Source organism: Curcuma longa, chromosome 5 (assembly GCF_044706935.1).
Source record: "Curcuma longa cultivar G26 ecotype Majalengka, Jawa Barat chromosome 5, ITB_CL_G26_1.1, whole genome shotgun sequence".
Lineage (NCBI taxonomy): Eukaryota > Viridiplantae > Streptophyta > Magnoliopsida > Zingiberales > Zingiberaceae > Curcuma > Curcuma longa.
In genome coordinates, this window is record NC_133865.1 from 2,763,484 (window position 1) to 2,790,719 (window position 27,236).

Sequence of the window (27,236 nt, forward strand, 5' to 3'; positions counted from 1 at the left end):
TATGACACGTAAAATGATTTTACACATATGTCTTGCACTATCAAGCTCTAATACTACTATTAGGATCATCCAGTGCGTTGTGCGTGTTTACACGTTTCGTAAACATGCGCAGTGGAAGAAAATATAATAATTAAATCTAATTATTACAGCACTCGCAATACACGCATGCAGGATATAACATGTACATGACATAACTAAAAATTAAAATTTTTAAAGAATAACAATTTATTCTAGGCATACCTAACAGATGTCGTAAAATGGAATTGACATCAATCGAGTGGCTCTATCAAAGCTTCACCTCTACTGGTGATCCACGTCAAGCTCTCATCAAGACAGCTTCTCAAGCCACGAGTCGCATCACCGTCTTCGGTACTAGTCGACGATCGGTAATGATCGATTCAAGAGAAAACCCTAATAGCGAAAACATGCAACAACATTTGTCACGACTATTTTCTAGGGTTTTCTAACTATCACCGATAATCGTATTCCCAGTATAAATTTTTAGTGGTCAACCTTTGACCGCCGATTTGGGGCAAATGATATGAACCCTTTTGATGAAGATGGAACAATCTCCGAAAGCTTCACAAGTTCCCAGCGGCAAACCCGACTACAACCCGGTAGCAACTCCAGCAGCGACTCCTGATGACGAAAATTAGAGAAACGACGCCACCATAAGCAAAATCGTGATCCAGGAAGGAGCTAAAACCATGATTTTGGGAAGGCAGCTAGGGTTTCCTTCACGCGATTGGCCTCCATCATAAGGAGATGGCACGCCTTCGCGCTCAGAACGATGCTCACTCGGGAAAATGTGATTTCCCTGTTGCGCCTCAAAAACATTAATCCGATCGAACCTTGATCCAGCCAGTTTGGTTTATTTTCTTCTTCTTCTCATAGTTATCAACTGGAGAAGGTGACAACCGAGAAGACGAGAAAAATGTGACTGCTCGGGTTCTCCTCTTCACTTCTTGCAGTTAGCGATGGGAGAAGTAGATCACAACGGAAAGAAGGAAGTAGGTAGAAATCACGATCTTTCCCTTCCTAGCGTGCAATCAGCAACCTCTGGAGAAAACCCCAATCGCGATTGAAGAGGAGAAATCACGATCGAGAAGAAGAGTAAAAACATTATATAGGCAACAACACAATGTTCTGAAATCGCGATTCCCATTCTCGTGAGCAAGCAACAATCGGAGAAGAGCGGTTGATGTTTGGGAGAATCGCAATTAGGGCAAAATCGCGATTGGCCAGAGCTAGAGAGATAGCGCTCAATCGGGGAAGGCAGAAGCGACACAGTAGGTCTCTGATCACGCAGTTGGCGACGTCTGCTCGGGAGAGAAGGGAGGTGGTGGTGGCTAGGGTTTCTGTGTTCTCTTCTCCCATGTGATTGACGATGCTTTAATTGCGATTCACACAATTTCCACACCGATGATCTCAGGATCGCGAGGTAAACAGAGACAGTGTCGCTGGCAGATACGGGATCACAAGAGAAGAAGTCGTGCTTGTCTGTGTTGTGGTTGAGCTGAGAAAAACTGGGAGAAGAAAAAAAAATTGAATCGGATTGAGGTTATTAGGGATTATTGTAGCGAACTGGTCCGGTTACTATAGCAACCAGATCGGGCACTATAGCATACCGGGTTTAATGGGGTTTAAGGTTTGAATGGTTGTAATTGATCCTAACAATTAGAGTTTAATGCTAATCATTCATTTTTTTCAATACTATATCTTATACAATAGCTTATTGGGTTTAAATCCAATGCAAAAACCCCCATCCTTAGCTCGATAACCAAAACTCATATACCGATTAACTTGAGTTCGCTTCAAACCAAACTAAGTTGGTTCAATTTGGTTCAAAAATGATTCGATATCTTTTATTACTTGACGACATTCTGTATACTTGCAGAACGCCCATCACCTGGATCGAGCTTTTGAGTCTATGGACACCTAGATTGAGGAGCTACGCGTCGAGATGACCAGCCGTTTTGACCAATCTGTCATAGTTGATTTCTCTTTATTTGAGGTTCTAGGAGCTCGACTACACTCTCTCTTCCCCACACCAACTCAACATAAGTGATCTCTCCACTCTTATTGTACTAGTTTAGTGATCAATTTCACGGTCCCTGTGGATTCAATATCTTTTATTACTTGACGACATTCTGTATACTTGCGGAACGCCCATCACCTGGATCGAGCTTTTGAGTCTATGGACACTCAGATTGAGGAGCTACGCGTCGAGATGACCAGCCATTTTGACACTATTGATGGTTGTTTTGACGCTGTTGATGGGGTCGTTGCTCATTTGACTGGCTCGGTTGATCATCTGACTGCACTGTTCCAGGCCTGGATGTCTGGTCATCCTCCTCCACCACAGGCTTCTACTTCCAGTGCGGCACCAGCTAGTGATGATCCTCCTCCCATGGATCTTGATTGATTGTTCCTTCAGATGTTTGTGTTATTTTACTAATTGTTGTATGACTGTTCCTTTGATACATTTCATGTCTGAGTACATGTATGAATTCTACTTTTGTTAGTTTTCATGTTTGATGTATGACTATCTCTTTGCTGTATCTCTTGTTTGAAGCACTTGTATGTGAGACTTCTTTTGGGAGTAATTGAATGGTTTATTTTTCTGTGCTTGCATGTATTGTGGATAGGTGTTGTCTGCTTTCATGTGTTTATGTACCCATACATGTTCCGTTGCCTTGCTTACTATATGTGTACTTCAAGTTTATTCAGCTGTATGCATGGTTGTAGGAGGAGGCCCTGTTCCTTATCTCTTCCTTTCTCCTTGTGTATATGTGCTACTTTTTGTTGTCTATTTTGAAATTTGTCAAAGGGGGAGAATACAGTGCTCTAAAGTTGTTGTGTTGTCAAACATCAAAAAGGGGGAGATTGTTGTTGCAATCATGCCCATAAGTTATATTTTGATGTTTGACATCAATAAACTTTAGAGAACAAGATGAGAAATCTAACTTGTGTGTCAAGTGTGTAGGAAAGTTCTTACAGGGTAAGGCAAGTAGAAGAAAGTCCTTACGGGTGAGAAGACCAGATGTAAGGCAAAAGGAAAGTCCAAGAGGGTCGAGGAGCGAGCTCTTGGCATGAGAAAGTCCTTACGGGGTAAGGCAAAGCGTAGAAAGTCCTTGCGGGTGAGAAGACCGGACGTAAGGTAAAAGGGAAGTCCAAGAGGATCGAGGAGCGGACTCTTGGCACGTAAAGTCCTTACGATGTAAGGCGAATGAAGATCAAGAAAGTCAACGATCAGACACTTGATCAAGCGAGGAAAGAACTCGGTACGATTTCATTTCAGCCACTATATCCTGATGTCAGTCGACTGATTTGGTAAGGTCCATAGACTGGCACGCCTGATACTCTATGTTAGTCGACTAAAATACATGTCAGTCGAGTCGGTTTCCTTTGTTAGTCGACTGAGTTTGTGTTGGGATGTATACCAGAATCCTAGCTGTGTAAATAAACATTCTGAAATAAGAATCATATTTGGTCAATATTTTACAAGTGCCCATTTAATCTATATTGTAGATAAACATGATGTGCAGAGTCACACACAGAAGACCATGTTATCAGTTCCTTATAGGTTGTAAACAGTGTTCACAACCAAGATGGATTGGACAAACCATTGGAGTGGTTGTAGTGTAATTCGGTCTTAGTCTGTCTTGACTATAGAATTACACTAGTACACTAAGTGTGTATTGAACAGGATCATCTGAGGATTGTTCGATTTATACTGACTATATAATCGAACTAAATCTCTGTTACTAAAGATGTACATGCTCTTAATCCCGATATAATAACAAACACGTGTGCTTAGTATGTACTTCTTTAATTCATCAAAGGGTGAGATTTAGAACGATAGATCAAAAGACCTGATGAGTTGGGAAGTAGTATTATGTACATGGTGTGTTGTTGATTATAGAAGGAAACTGTGTCCTATAATCTAGGCTGATGATGTTCCCTTGAGGAGCTCATAAGGATTATCATGTAAACCCTGCAGGTGGACCTTGTCCGCATGATAATAAGGTTGAGTGGTACTACTCTTAGATTAGAAGTTGATTAAATTCGAGTTGTCAGTAACTCATTTAATTAACGGGCATACGATATCTTAAACACAGGAAGATTAATGTACTTGTAGTAAGAAGAAGCTCATACTATAATATGGGATTGGTGCGGTAGTGCAATAATAACTCTCTAGTGGAATGAGTTATTATTGATGGGCTTGAAGTTGGGTGTTCAGGGAGAACACAGGAAGCCCAAGTCCATCAGGAGGCCAAAACCAATTTCTCCTCTAGGTCCCTGCTGTAGCCTCTGGATAAAACCTCGTATCCACTTAAGAAAATTATATGAAATTTTGGATAGAAAATTTTAAAAGTTTCTGAAATTATTTTTCCGGAGAAAAATTTTGTGAGATGGCTATGAGGGCAACTTGAGATTGTTTTCGGAAAAATTTTTGTTCTGCAAAAATTTACCGGAACGATTTTTCAAGACTTGCAAGCTGTTCTTGTTGGAAGTTCACTCTGACTGATCTTTTGGTATATTCTGACATCAACATAAATATATTCAACATTTGGTTACTTTTGCTAGACTGTATGACTCTTTATTTGTTGGTACTCCTCTAGAAGCGAATGTTAAGTACCATATAGACAAAGAAGAGTTACTTTCTAATCCATCTTTATATCATCAATTAGTGGATAGTTTGAACTATTTAATTATTACTAGACTTGATATTTCATTTGTTGTCGACTTAGTTCTTTTAGCGATGCTAATTGGGTTGATTGTCCAAACACTCATCGCTCTATCATAGGTTGGTATATGTTTCTTGGAGATTTTTTAATAATGTGGAATAGTAAGAAACAAGATCAGATCTTCAAATCTTCTACTAAATATGATATCGTGCTATGCTTGTTGCATACTTTGAGATTACTTGGTTTAGGAGATTATTGTTTGAGCTTAGATTTCCTTAGTCACTCCACTCCTCTTCATGTTAATAATACAAGTGCTAATCAAATTGTTATTAATCCAATCTATCACGAGTACACCAAACATATTGAAATATTTTGAAGCTGTACCATTATATCATTTCTCTTTCACATGTTTTCACAGCTTCATAAATTACTGATGTTTAACCAAGTCTCTAATGCAACAACATCATCAATTTATTATTGGCAAATTGATGCTTCTTGATCGATCAACATCAAATTTGAGGGGATGTTGTCATATGTAATACATATTTATTTTATATAGTTTATTTATTTTGTATTCTTATTATAGAGAGAAAGCAATCATCTGTAAATTAGGTTTTAATTATTGTATATTCATCTATTTATTTAAGACAATAAAATATAAGAGACATCATGTCATTTAATCAAAATTCTATCAAAATAATTATCATAAAGAATCCATTAATGATCTATATTAATTGCAATCACTGACTAATGGAATATAAAACGATTACATATGCCCTTAAATTGGATATATCATAATGAAAAATTATCATATCAATGGCTTAAATTACTTCGTATCTAGTATAACACGCATACTTGCAGTCTTACAAATCACTGTTGTTCCGGCTGGAAGCCATCGACGGTCAAACCATTAGTCAACAATATGTCATCTCAATCTTAGTTAGTCCTGTCGACAAGAAGAACATGAGGAAGCAAAGAACAGAGTGAGCGGATTAGCAGGGCGTCAGGAATTTTCGACGGAGCCACTCCGACGCTCAAATCAGAAGAGAGCAAGAAAGTAGTAGTATGTATATATAAAAGATTCCAGAGCTTTTTTCATACTTGCGAGGCTTATATAGTAGCAGGGGGAACACGATTTTCAAGAAATAACGTCCATGATGAGCTGTCCAATGCAACCTTAAAGGCACAATCTCTGACAGTTACCAACCATCCAACGGTTTGGCCATGATAGTTATCTTCATTTGACGGTTGTGCGCATAAGTGTGTGGGATTTTTGGAGATCCAGTTTAGAAATTTGGTCGCCGTCCTTATCCTTTTGGATGAGCTGATAAGCCTGAGCCAAGGAAAAGGGTCGGCCTATTTGCATATTGATGGCCGACCTGACACGTGAGGTCGAAAGACGTGTGACCGCGCTATATGAATGACCGAGCTGTGAGAGCATGTGGCCAAGCTATATGAATGATCGAGCGGTATGAATGGCCGAGCTGTATGAATGGCTGAGCTGTGATGGAGCCATCCGAGGCGCTGTTAAGCTAGCCGAACTATGGTTGGACCCTTGACCCTAGACATGCTAACCCCAGACAAGCTAGGTTAGCTACCGTTTCGGATAGATTATTGACATCTTTTTGTCATGTCAGATCGATCAAGACCCGCCATATCAACTGCCAAAGAAGCCTTAACATTTCGGGACCAACTCATATCAACAATAAAAGGAAGAAGGTAGGGATTGATGGATGTCAAGATAGAGAGAGATCATCATTGGGGTAGTATAGGGACAAAGGAAAAGGTGTATATATCTATTGAAAGACCCTGAACACAATGTCAGCAATCACATGATAGATCTATTGAAAAGGTGTATATATCTATTGAAGCAAAAGATAGGGAATAACTTGTCAAGAAACAAACAAACAAAAGTATACAATATAGATGTGTGATTCATCCCCTCTATTGCTTGAGGATAATATTCAAGCAGATCGACCCGTATACACCTAAGCTTATGTCTGCATATGAAGGTCGATCCACGTGACGTAGGTAGGAATTGGTTTCATCTTCTCCGTGATAATGATGAGATCTGTCGGATGAACCAATATGAAAGACTGAGGAATAAGCACTTGAATAGTTGACAAAAGAGTAATAATTAATATCATAAAACGAAAGTGGGAGAAAAATCTAAATAGTTCAAGCAACAGGTGAATCCAATTGTTTTATTTCATTTTTATTTTTCTTTCTAGCTATAGCTAATTCTTTTTAGATAATTTTTCCTTTATTTTTTGGTAGTTGAAAGATTTAATGATATTATTTTTTTATCGACAAATTTTCAAACGGTGCATTTTAAATTTGAGAATGTCCAAAAGTCTCATCTAAATTTTATTTTTCATAAAAGACACACCTAATCCCATTTTACCCATATTTGTTGGCTTTTCTTTCTCTTTCCTCTCTCATTTACATGCAACATTTAATAACTTCTTTTTCTTCTCTCTTTTGTATATAACATCATTTCTCTTTTCTCTTTTCACTTAAATTAAATTTTAATATTAATCCTCTAAATTTATTTATTTATTTTTTAATGTTATATTAAAATTTTAATAAAAATATAAAAGAAAATTAATAAAGCATTAAAAAAAATCTATTTTTAATATCTTTTATTTTTTTAATATCTAATTATAAAGAAAAAATAATAAAAATTTTAAAACTGATTTTATTAATAAAATTAACAAAAAATAGAATAAAAAAATTACTTTGGTACTGATTTTCAAAAAACCAGCACCACATCTTAAATACAAACATTATTATGGGATTGATTTTCAAAGACCAACACTATAGTATTTTAAAAGTTTCAAATCATTTTGAGTACTATTGGGAGGGTCTTAAAAAAGTAAACGGGTGTTTATTTGGACTCAAATTCACCTAATATACCCATAGGAGTTAGAATGAGTCTGATCGAAGTTATGTAGGTCCATTAATGAGTTTTAGTCAAAACTCATTGATAGACCTAGGGGACTCAAATTTCTAAAAACTTACAATTGAAATGGAAGATGTGAGTATGTAGAAAGGAGATATGATGAGAAATCCTGATCTTGATTCTTCTACATGAAATTATATGTTGTGCCAATTGACACATAGTCTAAAATTTTCTAAACCTTTTGAGAAATATTAGGAATCTTTTACGATGATAATGGAGGGCATCCTTAGACTCTAGAATAGTACAAAAATCTACAAGAGTTAGAATGAGCCCGATCAGATCTCTTTAGGTCAATCAATGAGTTTTGACCAAAACTTATTAATGAATCTAGATGGCTTAGATTTCTGAAATTTTGGAATGAGATGAAAGTGTGGAGTGTTAGAATGTAGATATGGTGAGGAATCTTGGTTCTAAGTCTTCTACATCAAGTTATAGCTCGTGTCAATTAGCACAAAATTTGAAACTTACTAAACTTTTTGAGCAATGTTGAGAATCATTTACGATGATAACGGAGGACACCTTTGAATTTCAGGGCACTGCAGAAACCTACAAGAGTTGGAATGAGCCCGATCAGAGCTCTCTAAGTCTATCAATGACCCATTGATGGACCTAAAAAACTTAGATTTCTAAAATTTTACAATGAGATGAAAGAGTTGAATGTGTAGAAGGTATATATAGTATCCAATCCTAGTCCTAATACACGTAAATGAAGTTATAATCATGTGCCAACTAGCATAGACTGTGGTACTGATTTTTGAAGATCAGCACCACTGTGGTGTTGGTTTCCAAATATCGGCACCACTGTGGTATTGGTTTTGAAGACCAGCACCACAGTGTTATGAAAGTTTCAAATTATTTTGAACACTATTAGGAGAGCTTTAAAATGGTAAAAGAGAGTTTATTTGAACTTAAGTTCACCTAATAAATTCATAAGAGTTGGAATGAATCAGATTGGAGTTCTCTAGGTCTATCAATGAATTTTGACTGAAACTCATTTATGGATCTAGACGTCTTAGATTTGTGAAAAGTTGACATGTAATTAAAGAGGATAGTGCAATGAAATTATGTATAGTGTCCTATCTTGGTTCTGACATTTTTACGATAAGTTATGTATATGTATCAATTGTCTTAAAATCTAAAATTTTAAAAACTGTCTAATTATTATTGTTAATAACTTCAAATTGATATATTTGGGCACATATAGACTTCTGGGAACTTCAGAAAACTATAGCACTTGGAATAGATTCGATCTGAAGCTCTCTAGGTTCATCAATGGATTTTGATCAAAATCTATTGATGGATGATCAAAATTTATTGATGGACCTAGGAGTTTTAGATTTCTAAAAATTTACCATGAAATGGAAGAGATTAGTACAATGAATATATTTATGGTGTCCATAACTGGTTCTGATATCCCTTTGATAAGTTATGGGTAAAAATTAATAAAAAAAAGATAAAGTTTCTTTTGAACCTCTGAAAAGGCCTTAAATGATATATTTTTAGGATAGAAACATGACCTGTTACAAGGTTCCACCCCTATAAAAAATGTAAATCTCTAAAAAAAGCTTTGATTTAGCGTGTAGAATGTCTCATTCTAATACCCTAATCAAAAGTTATGACATCCGAAAGTAGGCATTTGACACACATAACTTATCATAGGAATGTCAGAACCGAACATGAACACTATATATATATACATCCTATACACTAACCTCTTCCATCTCATGATAAAATTTTAAAAATTCAAATACTCTAGGTCCATCAATGGGTTTCGACCAAAATTCATTGATGGACCTAAAGAGCTCTTATCGGATCTATTTCAACTCCTTTAAATTTTTATAGTGTCCGGGAGTTAAAGGGTGCCCTTTGTTATTATCATAATGGATTCCTAATATTGCTAAAAAAAGTTTAGAAAGTTTCAGACTTTCTGCCACACAATCTATAATTTTGTATAGAGACTCAAGACTAGGATTTCTCACCATATCTCCCTTCTATACACTCACTTCTTTCATCTCATTGTAAGTTTTCAAAAATCTGAGTCCCTTAGGTTCATCAATGGGGTTTTGATTAAAACTCATTGATAGACTTAGAGAGCTCTGATCGGACTCATTCCAACTCCTATGGGTTTATTAGGTGAACTTGAGTCCAAATAAACTATCATTTACTGTTTTAAGGCTCTTCCAACAATACTTAAAATGATTTGAAAATTTTAAAATACTGCAGCATTGATTTTCAAAGACTAGTACCATAATGGTATTAGTCTTCGAAAACCAATACCATAGTGGTGTTGTTCTTCGAAAATTAGCACCACATTGAGTGATTCGAACCAACATAGTGGTGTTGGTTTCTGAAGACCAGCACCACTATTTGTGCTAGTTAGCATACGACCATAACTTCACCTACGTATATTAAGACCAAGATTGGACACCATATTATATGCCTTCTACATACTCACATATTCCATCTCATTATAAAATTTCATAAATTCAAGTCATTTAGATACATCAATAGTTTCAATCAAAATTATTTGATAGATTTAGAGAGCTTTGATTGGGCTCATTTCGACTCTTGTAGGTTTCTGCAGTGCCTTGGAATCTAAGGGTATCCTCTGTTATCATCGTAAAAGATTTTTAATATTGCTCAAAAGGTTTAGAAAGTTTCGATTTTGTGCCAATTGACATGGGCATATAATTTCTTATAGGAGACTTAGGATCAGGATTTCTAACTATATCTCCTTTCTAGACACTTATTTTTTCCATCTCATTATAAATTTTTAAAAATTTGAGTCTCTTAAATCCATCAATAGGTTTTAACCAAAATTTATGGATGGACCTAAAAAGTTTCGATCGGGCTCATTTTAACTCCTATAGGTTTATTATGTAAATCCGAATCTAAATAAATCTCCATTTACTGTTTTAAGGTTCTTTTAATAGTGTTTAAAATGATTTAAAATTTTCAGAATATTGTGGGGTTGGTCTTCGAAAATCAGCACCACAACGATATTGATATTTAAGTTGTGGTGCTGATTTCTGAAGATCGACAGCAAAATAAATTTTTATTTAATTATTTTTATTAATAAAATTAGTTTTATTAGTTTTATTTTATTATTTTTATAATTAGATATTAAAAAATAGAAGATATAAAAAAATAAAAAATTATTTTTAATATTTTATTAACTTTCTTTTATAGTTTTAATTTTTTTATTAAAATTTTAAAAAATAAAATAAAAATAAATAAATCTAATTAAAGTTTAATTTAATTTAAAAGGAATATGTTATATGCAAAATAGAAAAAAAAAAATATTAAATATTACATGTAAATAAAAGAGAGAATGGAATAGAAAAGTCAACATAGAAAAGTAAAACGGAATCATATGTACCTTTTAAAAAAAAAATAAAATTTAGATGCATCTTTTGCGTATTCTTAAAATTGAAGTGCTTGCACCTTTTGGGAATTTGACTTTTTTATTTTTAACTTTTGTAAAAATTTGTATATGTATAAAAGCTAAATTATTCCAAATAAAAATATACAAATGTTTCTTATAATTAGTCTTTAGCATCAAAATTGCTCTATAAGAATGTGTCTCATTTAACGTATCTAAAATAGTTATTGTCCCTAGTTGCGCAGGCCTTTAGAGAAGGATCTTCGTTGCATATCATAAGAGCATCTGCAATGTTAGCGTGTTATAACACTCAAAAATATTTTAAAAAAAGCATGTGGAGGTGTCAGCCAAAGGCTGGCCCACCTCACTGCTACATGAACGCGTTCAAAACATTAAACGCGTTCATGTAGATCACTCCTCCACGTCACCCAAGAATATTATTAACGCTCCATTAACGGAGTGTTACAGATGCTCTAAGTCATAAGTTTGATATTAAGAATACATTTTAACATTCACAATCTATCTTGTTAATGATCAATAAAATGGAAAATTATAACTACATCATAGGTGTGGTTTGACATCCCAGCACAAATCACCCAATTTATCCAATTTGGAAATTTAATAACTTTAATTTGTAGTAAAAGGTGGAATCCGTCATCTCAGCGGTTTCACACGATCGGTTCCATGATTATCTTTGAGAAAAAAATTCAATAACTCTTTTGTTATAACATAACTGATTAACTCAATGAAACCACATATCAATACAGTTCCTTTTAACGGCCAAAGCAATCTGGAACACAGTCACAGAGAATTATTTAGATGTCAAAAATATCACATAGGTCTTTAAAATAAAGAATGAATTCAAAGACATGATAAAAATAATTTGGATCACTGAATATTATGATATATTGTAGACACTTGGTGGGTAGAGTTGGTTATACAAGGCAAATCCGGATGATTAATTATGCTTTTCAAATTATGTTTGCCTATTTTAATAAATTAATTATGATTTTCAAATTAAAAAAATAGCATGCATTTCTTTATCATTTTAAAATATTAAATAATTTATAAATACCCTTCAAAATTAAGATTTTTAACTATTATAAGCTTCTAAATACCTTAACTAAAATAGTTATGTTTAAATAATTTGTTTTAATAAAAAAATAATTGCAATGGTATTTTAGGAAGAGGAGATTTTTTTGGGCAAACAATAATTATAAAAGAGTACTTAATGCTACTGTATGTTGTTGGGTTGTAAGGAGTCGGGCCGTTCGGCCCAAAACCAACGGAAGTGGACGAGTCTAAACGGTGTGTCGGCAGCTACCGCCTCCCCCTAGCGCTGCGGAGTCTAGACAATTCAGAGTGGTTGGAGGGTAAGGAGAGAAGCGAGAGAGGGGCGATCGATTGATCGACAGAGCAAGTGTGGGAGGCGGCGAGGATCATCGATGACGACGACGACGGCGACGAGGATTGATGGAGTAGTTGGGACGGTATTCATTGCGTTCTTGCTCTGCCGCGCTGCGGAGGCGTGGACAGGTGAAATCCGTGGGAAGGTGGTCTGCGATGTGTGCGGAGATTCTTCCATCGGACCCGAGGATCATGTATTGAAAGGTCGATTTCTATCTTCCTTCTAATCCTTTATATTCTTGTAATTCTTGCTGCTATTCCTGTTGGATGTCCAATTTCCTTTGTTTGTTCAAGGTAAGTATTAGCTATAATTCTGATCAAGATGTGATTTTTTATTTAAAAATCGTTGAGAATATTAGGGCATCAGCAACTGTAAGATTAATACATGAGGAAATAAAATATTTAAAGTTTATGTTAATAATAATAATTTAGACAAAGAATAAAAATCATCAGGATGCAAGTAATTGTTGTTTTAAAAGTCGATGATGCGACCAAATAATTTCTTCTTGAGAAACTTGTGTGATTGATCTTTCAACGTTAAGCAGTAAACCGAGTGCACAGAAAAAACTTGCTAAAAATCAGAGGAGAAAATATAATTCTATTTTTTTCACTACTTAGAATTTTGCAAGTGTGGCCTTCTAATCTTTTAGAACAGTTATTTGAATGCAAGGCCATTCTAGAGTTATTTGAATGCAAGGCCATTCTAGGACTGCCAATGATATCCTGAAAGCTATTGTTAAAGCTCGAACATTCTAGTGACTCAATCTACTCTCTCTCTCTCTCTCTCTCTCTCTCTCTCTATATATATATATATATATATATATATATATGTTGGCATGTGAATTTTTTAAGTCACCTTTGTATTTGTGAGCAAATTAGAATAGTCCAAGTGTCATCTACAGGTGATACAAATTTATTAATGCAATCTATAAATGATCATTAATAATATTAAATAAAAGCATAGAATGTTTACATGTATTTATAATAAATATATTTTAATCCACCGATATTATATTAATAATTATGATTTGTTCTATACAAAGTTCACTTATTAAATTGTATTTAAAATGAAAATTTTACAGGATATATATTTTTTAAACTCAATTCATTAAAATTATTATATTTTAAAACAACTTTAAACATAATTTCAGGGATCTAATTAAAATTTCTATCTTAAGAAGTTCCTGATATATTGTATCAGTACTATGAGCTAGTTAGCATAATAACTGAAAAATTAAACGGCTTAGAATAGTAGCAGTCCTACAAATAAGATAAGGGTGTGTTGGCAAAGGCAATTCTTATCATTCCTTTCCTTGATCTGACAGTGCTAAGTAAGAAGAACCTAAATAACATTACCAGTAATCTGGAAAGTCCATATTTATCTTATTATAGGCTGATCTTTTTCTCGCATCCACAACCCATCCTTGTTATAACATCCTCCACCTCATTAAAAAGCATGGGGTCCACTGCCACATACTCATTATAACAACATACCTCTTTCACCCATATTTCTTTTAACATTAACACTCATTATTTATGGGTCCCACCATCCACTCAATCATCTTAAAATTATATATATTAAATAAATATATTTTAAAAATATTTTAAAATATTAAAATTATTATTATTATTTTTAATAATAATCTTACTTTTAAAATAATAATTTTATTATTTTTAAAAAATAATATTAAAAAGTGGGTGTGTCTTATGATAATTAATAAACGGTTAAAATTACAAAGTTGAGAAAATAAAATTTATTTAAAATTGGCATGTAATTATAAAATTGAAATACAACAATAACTTAGAATAAACCACACTATGATGAAATTAAAAATAACATATGAAATACTAATTCACGGATTATTATTGTATTACCCCCAAATATGCTCAACTAAGTCGGCGCGAAGTTGGTGATGAACTTGAGTGTCACGTAGCTCAGAATTTGTCCGAAGATAATTTTGAAATCCTCGATTTGAGCCATGGATAGGTTGTGCGGGTTCGTCACCTTCATCATTGTACCAATTTGTCACGTGAGCTCCCTCATCCTCAACAATCATGTTATGCAAAATAATGCATGCTAACATGATTTGTTTTAACTTTTTCCTATACCAATAACGAGCTGGACCTCTGACAATCGCCCATCGAGATTGGAGCACCCCAAATGCCCGTTCGACATCTTTTCTTGCAGACTCTTGTCTTTCCTTAAACAACTTCCTCTTGGGATCCTCCGGGCAAGGAAAAGCCTTAACGAAAGTAGCCCACTCTGGATATATTCCATCTGTTAGATAATAACCCTTCGTATATGCAGTGCCGTTCACCGTGAAATTAATCTCCGGAGTATTTCCTTGCAAGACATTGTTGAATATGGGAGATTCATATAACACATTAATATCGTTACGTGAACCGGCGACTCCAAAGAATGCATGTCATATCCACAAGTCATGAGACGCGACCGCTTCAAGTACGATTGTTGGTGACCCATGTCCCCTTGTAAATTGACCTTTCCAAGCAACTGGACAATTTTTCCATTTCCAGTGCATGCAATCAAGGCTACCCAACATGCCAGGGAAGCCGTGTCTCTCATCATGCATTTGAAGAAGACGTTGAACATCATCAGCATTTGGCCTTCTCAAGTACCTATCACCAAATATTTCAACCACATATTTGCAAAACTTGAAAAGACACCTGATGACAGTTGATTCACCCATACGTAGGTACTCGTCAAGATGGTCGGCGGGGACTCCATAAGCCAGTTGACGAATCGCAGCGGTGCATTTTTGTAGTGGTGACAATCCTTTTCTTCGCACAGCATCGTCCCTATGTTGAAAAAATGCTGAATGATTCTCTAATGCATTCACTATGCGGAGGAATAACTCTCTTCGCATTCGAAATCGTCTTCGAAATATTTCATCGTGATACACCAGGTTTATAGAGAAATAATCATTGACGAGCCTCTCATGCCCGACTTCACGATTTCTTTGGATGAACCTTCTTCTTTTGCGTGTGTCCCTCCTTTGATATGCTTCCATAAGTTGTTGGTGTTGTTGAAGAACCAATAACATCAGTTCTTCACCCGGATCATAAACTTGCTCATCGATTTCAACATGGACTTCGTCTTCGCTTGTCGAGCTGGAACTTGAGCTAGAGCTACCTGTAGAATGAGACATTTTTGGAGGAAACACGTTTTAGTATATGTGTTTGAGAAATGGTATGATAGTCGAATGAAAATCTCGTAGCACAATGTGTCTATATATATTGTTTTTCTCATGCAACGGCTAGTTGGAACGGCTAGTTTCAACGGTTAGTTTGCAACGGCTAGTTTGTAACGTTTAGTTTGTAACGGTTAGTTTTCAACGGCTAGTTGCAACAGCTAGTTTTCAACGGCTAGTTTACAACGACTATTTTGCAAAATTATAATAATTGAAAATCACATTAATCGAAATGAGAAATACAATAATTAAAAATTACAATCACTCGAAAATACAATAATACTAGAAAATGAATATTGAGTAAACAATTTAGATATTCCATCTCGACCTAATATCCTGGCATAGACATTCATGTATGATAAGCTGCTCCTTTGTCATCTGCGAGGTGTCTTTGTTCAATATTTTGTACTCCTTCAACTTCAAGTGACGATTCTTAGCTTCAGATTTGGACAACGCAACTTTTGCCTTAATCTCCTCTACTTCGAGTTGTTTTTGCTTCAGATCGACTTCGGACTTCTTCATGCTTGTGTACTCAGTGAACTTTGCGAAAATATTATTGTAGTTTATTGCCAGATCCTCCATGGTCGATTTTACTTTGTCTTTTCCCTTTCTTTTTGCTGCCTTCTGTCCCATTGGACGAGTATCTTCATCATCCAGGTCTATACTCACATCTTGGTTGGAAGAGGTGTTGCTTGCTCCCGACTCTGAGGTCCTCGTCTTCTTTGTGGCCACAAAGTGATCAGCAGACTGTGGAGTAAACATTGGACGGTCTTTGACAATTCTCCACACATGCTCAAGATTGAATGCAACGCCATTGTTTTCGGATTGATATTTTTCGTACGCAAACCTCAATATATCTTCGTCACTTGTGACCACTTCGATATGAACTGTAAACACTATTGTAATTTGCATTGAATCGATATACCTTCTTTTGGATTGTATTGTGCCAATGTGACCGTATAACATTTGCACTTCTGGTGTTTAAACCTGAGGGACGATTCTCATTGTAGTAGCTTGCAACACGTCCCCAAAAAGCATCCGCCTTTTGATCATTGTCGATTATTGGATCATCGCTGATAGTGACAAAACTTCTCGCTAAGATCTCGTCTTCAACCTTTGTCCAACTTGAACGCTTTCTTGTACCCTTAGCATTTGAAACCACTTTTTCAAAATTGACCACCTCAATTGGGGATTCCCGATCGGAAAGTTGAGTCTCCGGGACAAAAGTTGGAGTTGCAGGTTCATTCGACATCGGAGGAGTGAAAGACATACCAGTTGTGTGTGGGGTACCATATCCATGAACAACCGGCGGCGTGAAATACGGATGACTCATATTTTGCCAATATTCGACTGGAAGCGGTTGATATGGACTTCGAGGGGCATAATTCGGATGATTCATAGAATTTCCAAAACCTTGGAAATTTTGAAGATTTTGTGGAGGAAACGACATATTTGGAAATGGATATGGGTATTGATAATTTGGTGGAATTTGTGGATTTTGGAAAGATGAATATTCTTGCGGGCTGTTTGTAGAATTCAAGAAATTTATAAAAAAAACCCTATTATTTTCATCCATTTCGAATAGAAAATAAGATTGTAGGGACTTTAAAAAATAGATGGGGAGAATATTTAGAGAGTAGAATTGGAGAGTATAGTGAGTTGGAATGAAAATATGTGTACACATTGGTAGATATTTATAGACGAAATTTTAAACTAGCCGTTAAAAAATAGCCGTTAAAAAATTAACCATTTTATTTAATTTTTAATTTTAAAATTTATAATTTTTTAATAAAAATTAAAACTAACCGTTAATAGCCGTTAAAACTAACCGTTTAATAAATATAATTAAAAAAAAAAAAAAAAAAAAAAAATGCATGTGGGGTGGGCCAGCCAGGGGCTGGCCCACCCCACTGCACTTGAACGCGTTCAAGACCTTGAACGCGTTCAAGTGCTTTAACGCTCCACATTGGTGTTTGGGGCGTTATAACACCCCCGATTAACGCCGCGTTGGGGGTGCTCTAATGGTTGAAATTCATAACCAAGGGTATTGGATATGCATTTCCATCAAGCAAGTGGAGGATTTCAAGCTGTAGTTTGCTGCTTCCAGTGTTGAAATATTCTTACAATATATAATAATGCATGTACGAGGAGAAAAAAATTGGTACAAGTGAAAGGATCTTCAAAGCACTATGAGAATGTAGAACCACATTCTGAACACCAGTATTTATGGAAACAACCCTTTTAAAAGCGTATCCAAGGAATCGGCATCCATCCAATCTTCACTTATAGACAGAAAAGGCCTTATTTCTGACTGTTAATTACTTTTAATGAACGAGTACATAGCCTGCCCGAGCTGAATTTGGGACAAACAACAATAACTAGTACCCATTACAGGAAGTCGGTGATTGATGGTTCTCTCTTGTACAATTGTTCACTATCACACTATTGGTGGTGGTCTCTTCTATCCCATAGGCCTTCTTCAATTGTATTCCTAAAGGCATATATTTTAAGTGTTTTGACCTTCATTGTAAGGTTCTATCTCAGTCTAATGGGATTTGTATTTGATTTTCAGTTAGGGCTAAGCAAGGGAATGCAAAGGAGAAAATGTGCAACTAAGGTTCCATATGACTCTTAGTCATGGTTTGCGCCCCCTCCCCTCTCTTTCTGATATTGTTGAAAAGGATTAAGCTTTGCAGTTGGTGTGGCAGTAGTAAATAGTTCTCTTGTAGACTTTAGGTAGATCCCAACAATGAAAGAAAGACTTTTTTGGATCCAATGTCTGTCATTCAACTCATTTTTTGATACTCAAGCATCTAGTGATCCCAAAATTCATTAATCTGGAGGCTGTTTACTCTTTGATCAATGATTGACCCACCACTAGATCAATGAAGAATCTCTCAAAAATCCACTTTTTGATCAGTGATTCATCAGCTTCTACATTTAGGGATCCCACCTTATTCTCGTACCTGTTAACTTGGCTGATTGACACGACCTGATGGCTTGAATATGGATTTTTTCTGCATTTTTGAAATCTTTTAAAGGATAGTTTGCTACCTGGGATTAGAGAGTTTTTGAAGACCTGCTCTATGCCTGTGTTATGGGGGTTGATTAGAATTGTGTTCATTTTAGAAAAAAAAAAGAGTAGGAATCATTTCTTTGCAGGATTTCACCTATTTTGTTATGTAACAGGGTATGCAGAATTCTGGGAAAGCACTTGGTTAACAGGATGAGGGCACTTTTGTGTTATTTGATCTCTTAGAATCAAACTGCTTTTCTATCTGGGATGAATGTGCACAATAATAGTGTTATCAAAATTGACTTGCAAAAAACATTTGATAGTGTTTTATAGGGTGTATACTCTTGGCTATTATGTAGATGATGGATTTTCATAGACTGGAGCTTGTTTGGCATTCCCTATTTTCCACTGTAGTCTTAATGGTGTTGATTCAGATGAGTACTAGGACTTGCACTGGCAGCTCATCTGTTCATCATAGTGTGGCAACTTTTAGCCATGATTTTGAATCAGTATATGGAGGATGAGAAGATTTCTTCTTGTAAGGTAGGTGGAGTATGATTTCATAGTTGTATTTGTTGATGATTTGCTAATTACTATTAAGGCAGTTCATAAACCTTGTTTGTCAGTAAAAGCTATCTTGGATCTATTTTGTATGACTAATTAGAGAGTAAACTTGAGCGACTCTAAGATCTTTTTCCTGCAAACTGTTGTAAGGGCACTGGTAATAGAAGTAAGGCATTTGGAGTTTGAGGGAAGCTATATTTGAAATATTTGGGGGCTTATATATCTCCTACTAGAATACCTATCAGTAATTAGAATTTATTGGCAGATAAGAATTAAGAGGTCAGGTAATCTAGTGGAGAAATAGATATCTCTCAACCTGGTAGAGTTGTTCCTGGGTAACTCTGTTATGGAACTCTATGGCTGTACATTCATTAACTTCTGATTGCATTAACAGTTATGTTGTGGATAAGCTATGGTTATGATTCATTAACGTAGTTCTCTTCTTATGCAAAGATTTCTTTTGGGATCAAATGTTAATACAAGGAGCTTAATTTGATTAAATAGAAGGTGGTCATTAACAGGCAAGCTACTAGGGAGCATGGTGTGACGGATGTAAGTCTAATGAAGTTAGTTTGTAATTCTTAAAGGTTTCTAACCTTTTTAAACAATGAGAATTATATTTAGGTGAAGATTCTGATGGGGAAGCATGGATTCTTCCATCCATGGCAATTGGGGTGGTAAGGGAACTCTTCCTGGGTATGTGGGAGTTAAGGGGCTGTTTGGTGAAGCTGAATGGGAATAGGCAGAGCTGTAATAGTTGGGACAATCCTTGGATTGGGTCTGTCACAATTTCTTTGTGGCCTACCTAAGTAAATATGGAGAAGAAGGTAGTTTCATAATGTCTGAGCATCTGCATGGCAAGTACTGGAATGAGGTGGTACCTGGTAAGCTCTTTTCTACTATCTTGTTTAGGGTATTTTTGCCCATACTAAGATGGCTTATAGCTACTTGAGGGACAAGGCTTTTGCATAGATGGTGAGGAATGCCGAGATTAACTGAAAGGAGCTCTGGGTGCCAGAAGTCTCTCTAAGGGTAGAAAAATTTGTTTGAAAGGTCGTTTATGGCGGTTGGTTGCTTCTAGATTTGTTTATTCTATGGTTGGTGTGTTTTGTGGATGTTTGTTTTAATTGTAGAAGTATTGGTGATGATCTGAAGTATTTAATCATATAGTGCTTCTAAGATGGTTTGGAAATTGGAGGAAACAAGGGTTGGAGATATGTCTTTAGATGACTGGAACGATGGTAGAAGGCTTGGGAGTGGAGTTTCCTTAGTTGCAAAGTGCTGAGATGATAGCTTCATAGCTTCCATTACAGTTGTGATATGGTTCATTTGGAAAAATAAGATCAATAATAAGTATAATGATGGAGTTTGGAGTTGCTGAGGAATGTATTCTTGGAGGTGTTGCCGAGTTCAGTTCCAGGATTAAGATAGATTGTGTATGGATTAATGGGTTCTGTTTTAGGAAGGAGATCTGAACCAGCTACAAGGAGTCATGAGACTGAAGGTTCTGCATAGATTTTTTATGACGTGCTTTTGGAAGTTTGAATTGGAATTTGTCTGCTTTTGGGTTATGGTAAGGCTTGGTGAAGGTGTTATTGCTGGCTTTGAAGCATAGTGTGGAGTTTGCTAAAACTATGCTTTCTTCTTAAGTCTTTACGTTTTTTGATTCCAAAATAATTATAGTGTTTATATGAGGAGTCCTACAGTTTTGTTTTATGGTTCCTGATATAATGCAGGTTAGTTAGTACTGATTACTCTTTTCTTTTGGATGGTATAATGAAGTGATGGGAGGCTTGCTGGTTTGAGGAAAAGTATCGTGTGGATTTGTTGTCACTCACACTAGGTTCATCGTTAGTCCATTTTCTCGGAAGCCGATGGAAGATCTGATGCCCGACCCAAATACAGGAGGGTATGGAGGGATTTTTTTAGACCCGATTAAATAATCCAATATGAGAATTTTTAGATTCGGATATGGAGGCGGATCTGGTAGAAGCCTACCCATACCCGACCCAAATACCTGATTAAATTATTATAATATATATAGAGAGATGTTACCCTACTCACCCATCCATTGGCAACCCATGAGCATCTACTATTAAATTATTATTATTTTTAAATTCTCACTTCTTTTACTTGAGAAAGTGACATAAAAAGAAAAAAAATACACATGGTACTCACAGGGTGTGCAACATAAAAAGGTGTGCAACATATCATTCTTCTATATAGAGAGAGAAAAAGGAATGATATATTGTACACTCCGTGAGCACCTAATGTTAATTTTTTTTCTTTTCAATTTTCACTTCCTTTAGCCTAAATACTATACCCTACCTTAAAAAAAAAGTTTTAAAAAAACTTTAATACTAAATACTCACGAGGTGTGCAGGATAACAAGTGCAATATATATATATATATATATTAAAGAAAGATTTATTTTTTCAAATCTCAAACAATCAAAACCCATTAACACCAATTTGGTAATTTTTATCTTTAATCTTTTTTAATTATTTTTTAAAGAATTTGACAAATATCCATAGCTTTATCAAAATAATTTAAATTTGATAAAATGCAATCCTAAGTGATAATAGGATATTTTAATAGGGTATGAATATTCAATCCTCTGATAGGTATGGCAATAAAGATGAAAGTTGAATATCATATGGGGATGGAGATGGGGATGAGGATGAAGATGGATATAATACATGGGGATAAGGATGGTGGATATGAAACCCTATCCATTGCCATCCCTATTCATCGTCCAGCATAAATTTCCTTATACGGCGTGTATACATTGATATATATGAATAAATTTGAGCTAGCTCACTAGCTTGACATAACCATTCATGTCAACGTCAGTTTTTCTGTCCAGTAAGTGAATCTCCAATTTTCACTGCAATCTTGTTTGTTCAGGTTCTGTGTTGCTTAAAACAAAATATTTTATCTTGTCAAGGTGCTTCTCCGTGACTAGGCATGAGATAATCTAAATAAGGTATTTGACATTCATCTCTCAGGTGCTGAAGTGGCTGTTCTTTGCATAACAAAATCAGGCGAGGTTTTCAACTATCAGGCCTTTACCAACGCCAAAGGCATTATAAAATTGCTGAGACAATGCCCGAGAGTGATCGCTGGGTCTCTTGCCTGGCAAGGCCTATAAAAAGCTTCAGTGAAGATTGCACTCGAAGGGGAGATGCACACTCCGGAATCAAGTTTTCCTATAAATTGCCATCAGGGAATTCTCACAATGTAAAACCGTTTCTGTATAAGCCTGCTACAGCACCGATGTATTGCTCTGAATAATATTTTCTTGTATGAGGATCAAGGGTATGCCTACTAATTATATTTCCAAACAAGATGTATATGAATTATAATTATCCTTGTAAGAATTAAGAAACGAACGTTCTTATTTATATGCCTGTAACTTCACAATATTTATGGAATTTCACTATCTGGTTAAACTCTGATAGATGAGTGAGGTTAGCAAAGAGGGTAGGGCATGTAAGCCAAGATAGATTCAGTGTTGGGAATGAATTGGAAAATAACCAACATATCAAGTAAATTAGATTGGATATATATTTATTAAAGCTTTAGAGTGTTAGGTGAACTAGCATTTCATGACTAGTTAGTAAGTTGGTATTATTAATACTCACACCCTCCAATTTGATACGTCTATTAAAGGAAAGATTTTATTATAATACTTTTTTTAGTAATCTAAATTTATTTAGTAAGTAGGGATTAAGACTCAAACTTGGGGAATGACCACAAGGAGGTTTTATAGTCGAGCAACGTGGACCATCTAGAGTAAGAATAGGAGCAAAATAGACACCAAAGCAAATTCTTGCAAAACTCAAACCGATTATTAGATATTGTTAGTAATGTTGCAATGAAAGAAAAAAAGGTAACATAATAGTTGCAACATTAAGAAAAGATTTGAAGGCAAAATGCAATGATAAATCTTGAATTGAATTACAATGGGAAAACTCGTATTGAATTGCAACAAGAGTACTTATATTCAGTTGTTGATACAATCAATTGATTATAATAATAAAATTAATTAATTGGAAGAATAAAAATTTGATTGCAATGATACAAAATAATTAGTTGCAACAATAAACAATGCTAACATGATCTTTTAATATAATCAGAAGACTTCTACTTCATGACCTATATTGCTATGGTGTAATTCTTTCTCAATGAGTATCACTATTAATTTTGTGAATTATGACTTCAACCTCACATATCTAAAATTTGATTTAGAAAGATAATGACATCTAGATTAAAAATTTTGTAATACTTCTCTTTTTATGACGATATAAAAAATGAGTGTCAAAGAGACGAGAAAGATATAAAATATGAGTGTTAAAGTACATAAATAAAGTGCATTGGAAGAAAATAAAAAACCAATCAAAACCAAGAGTATGTATGGAGAACATATATAAAGGCCACAAAGAGTTTCTACTCAAAACGAAATAACATAATAGAACTAGTAGAGAATATGGGTATTGAGCAAGGACCCTCAAGGGGCTATTCGTAAATAGGTCCAATAGTTAAGAATTAAAATCTAGGTCTCATTCATGATCTTTTTGAAATCTGATTCGAATTTTTATGACCTTTACTGATTAAGGATAGTTGTTTGGTTGACCAAAGAACTGTTAGATAGATTAATGAATATCTATCCATTAATTTGGTCGAGCAAACAAAACTTGTTTGATTGAACAACAATGCTTGGTCAATTGGACCAAGTTGTTTTCAACCCAACAATGAACGTTAACCATTGGAAATTATATATTTTGGACCTTTTGGCAATTCAACTTTACTTATGCACATTGTTCCGGCTAAACATCGTGAATAATCAAGCCACCAGTCAACGAACGGTCCTACACGTGCAACTTCTGGAATGAGCTCCTAGAAGAAGAGAATGAGGACTTGCAAGACACTTTAATAGGAGGTTAGACTGGCGCCGAGGAGTCCCGACAGGCCACTCCAATGCTCAAGTTAGGGTTCCTCCGAAAAGAGAGAAATTCTCAAGAAAAGAAGAAGATTAGAGTTTTTAGAAGGAAAAAAACCGAACCTCCACCTGGACCTTATCCTCGAGTTTTTGTGGCCGTCTCCAGCATCTCCACATTGGAAGGGATGACAGCGTTAGGGTGCCCCGTGAGGAGACCAGCCCTGGCAGATATTTTTTTCAACAACATATGTAGAAAAGAGAGTATCTAAGGGAACCGGATATGAAATCCTCGTAACCACTTGCAGAGGAAAGGGGAATCTGAGGAGACCAACTCTCATAGTCTTGTAACCTTCTGCAAGGATAAGGGTATCTGAGGGGATAGACCTGACAACTTCGTAACCTCCTACTTATTCTCCTATTACCGTATGTCCCTAGGAATATTCGCATTCTCCTACCAGTGGACACATAGATGTCAGGAATTCATACACTATACAAAAGCGGGACTCAGGACAGAAGTGGTGCTTGAGACCGAGATAATGGTCGAGATGACACAATTGAGCTGAGATTCGAGATTGGGACGGCATGGTTGAGAGGTGACTCGAGACTGAGATGGTCGAGATGTGACTCGGGACTGAGATGATCGAGATGTGACTTGGGATTGAGATGGTTGAGATGTGATTCGGGACTGAGATGATCGAGATGTGGCTCGGGACTAAATTGGCCGAGATGTGACTCGGGACTAAGATGGTCGAGATGTGACTCGGAACTGAGATGGCCGAGATGGCATAGCTGAGAGGTGACTCGAAACTTTAGTTTGCTTGGACCTGACTTCCCTTCGAGCAGAGTCATCTCCTCTTAAGTTCTATTGACCTTGGTTGTCTCGTTGTCTTAGCTTGACTCTTATCTTTTGCCCAAGTGGAGGCCATGTCATCCACCACACCCACATCACAAACCCCTCCTTCAAGTCTAGTCGAAGGAGGCGGAGTCCGACTGACTAGATCCTGTTTGGCGATCTAGTCCTCTTGTCCGCAAGGGTTGTTAGATGGGCTTGCGCGCACACATGCCAGTAACCTACCACGTTAGTGCTGACATATGGCGTGATATTAATGGGGAACAGAGATGCATGACAGTGACTCTACTGTTATATTTGAGAGGTGTCCTAAGACAATCATCTTATGGTTGTATTATTAATTTATTTAATAATAAATGAAATTCACTATTTAAGTGCGTACTTTCTTACGTTTGATTGGATCTTAAACTTATCTACTGAATGTCTGCAATACCATTCATAGCATGAGAGAATTTGTGATTGGATCACAACTTGTAAGTATCTCTACATGTGTAATTATGAATGTATTGAAATTATCTCTAGTCGATGAATTGATGAATTTAAATATCATCGATTCTGTTAAGACTAGCACGTTTAAACTCCTTGGTTCGACAAGCATCTGATCTCATTAACTGGAGATATTGGATGTTGAGAGTTAAACGTAGATGCTGGTTAAAGGTAATTAGTTCATTGAAGTGACCTGCATTGAGACTTCATATGGTTCTTATGCATATGTCAATGAAGATCTCAATGTAGCTTAAGTGAGAGTTTCCTTGGACTTACGGTATTCAAGTCACCTTGGTCATGGAGGCTTATACTTTTATATCTTCGATAAGGTGTGGACCCGAGATGATTGGGTATAAATCGAAGTACCCAAAGGTGTTTGAATAGCCTATAGAGGATTTACCGCTCTTTGTAAAAAGAGACGTATGCCCTATGACCACTTGTTAGGATTGTTACTAGAAGTCTTTGGCCAAAATAACACATGTTAAGAGTATGACACTCTTGGACACATGTACAAGTAACTTGAATCCACAGGATAAGAAAGGAGCTTGGGCTAGGTGTGACGTAATCAGCCTAGTGAGGACTGACATAGATAGACCATGTCCTGAACCAAGTGGGTATAAGATGGTGAAAGAAATGAGGCACGTTTATTAAAGCTGCTGAAAGGTTAAGAAATCATTCTGAAATCAATTATTAATTTTTCGGTCAATTGGGGATCATGATATACTACTAGGTGTCACTCATGATCGTTATGCAATTAATGATTAATTACAGACAACCAACATAACCGAGAACTTATTGGGTCATACACAAAAGAAGTTTCTGAAAACTTAAAACGAGTTTGAGAATTAGATTCTCAGATCGAGAGAATATTTATTTGGTTGGACCAAACAACAACAAAAAATTATTTTGGTTCAAATCAGAGAAAGCTTGGTTGTTGAATCAAATGATTCGATATTTAACCAACTTGGTTTGGTTTATAATGGAAAGTATTTTAGAAAAATAAAAGGGATGAAAATATTTGTCTTGAGAAGACAAATCAATCAAAACTTGTTTAGGTTAAATCAGAGGTCGTTTGATCATTGAACCAAGTAAACCAAACACAAATCAGACCTTGCTACAGTAGCCAGATCCAGACCCAGTTCAGTGTTAAAACCTGGTTTTTTCTTTTCTCCGACCCAGTCGGCGTGCGTGCGATTTCCCCAATTGTGACTCCTCGTGCAGCGCCCACGTCTGATGAAACAAGCTGAGATCACCGCCACCGTTCTGACTTTCTCGCTGCCTTCTTCGCGCCCACCGTGGGTATAAGAAGCGAGGAGGGCTGAGGCAATCGATGAAGCGAAAAAGAAGCAGAAACCCTAGTTTTCCAGCCTTTCTTTTCCCTCTGTTCATCACCGCTGCATTGACCACCGGAGCTTGTACACCCTCTGGACCATCGGAGGAGCCACCCGCCGGAGAAGAAGCCGAGAACAAGTAGTTTTCTCTTCCCTTCTTCTCCCGTTAATGCTCGATTCCCTATCGCCGCCGCCACTACTGAGCTCCCACTGCTGTCACCGCTAGACCGCTATTCCACCACCGTCAGGCTAGGGTTCTGGCAAGGGTCGAGGTGCTGCCACTTTTTGGAGTCCTCATTCTTCCCACTGCTACCGCTAAATCATTCATTGGAGAAGCTTTCATGGAATTCTTTGTTGGATGAAGGAGTTACGGTTTTGGGATCACGGGTAGTCATT

General features: G+C 36.1%; 2 pseudogenes; one reads left to right on the forward strand and one right to left on the reverse strand.

Moving 5' to 3' along the window:
- The first annotated feature begins 12,346 nt into the window (after positions 1 to 12,346).
- LOC141830057 (uncharacterized) lies at positions 12,347 to 22,686 on the forward strand (annotated as a pseudogene).
- Positions 14,314 to 15,342, reverse strand: LOC141829079 (protein ANTAGONIST OF LIKE HETEROCHROMATIN PROTEIN 1-like; annotated as a pseudogene).
- Positions 22,687 to 27,236: the final 4,550 nt, after the last annotated feature.